Below are 329 nucleotides of genomic sequence, written 5' to 3'. Positions count from 1 at the left end.
CAGATGGCCGCAATGGCCAAAGCTATGCCGATCCGAAGCCAGAAGCCAGGAGCCAGGAGCTTCCTCCTGGTCTCCCATGTGGGTGCAGGGGCCCAAGGACTTGGGCCATCCTCTACTGCTTTCCCAGGCCACAGCAGAGAGCTGGATTGGAAGAGGAGCAGCTGGGGCTAGAACCAGCGCCCATATGGGATGCTGGCACCACAGGCAGAGGATTAACCTACTGCACCATGGTGCTGGCCCAGACTTCAATTTAAAAACTGCTGTCTTAGGCTGAGGCTTCCGAAACCCTTAGAATAGAACCCACCTATTTTCATTTAAGTCATAGAGAC

Source organism: Oryctolagus cuniculus, chromosome 13 (assembly GCF_051225735.1).
Source record: "Oryctolagus cuniculus isolate XC-2025 breed Fujian yellow rabbit chromosome 13, ASM5122573v1, whole genome shotgun sequence".
Lineage (NCBI taxonomy): Eukaryota > Metazoa > Chordata > Mammalia > Lagomorpha > Leporidae > Oryctolagus > Oryctolagus cuniculus.
The sequence above is the reverse complement of the archived record's forward strand: the minus strand, read 5'-3'. Positions refer to the sequence as shown.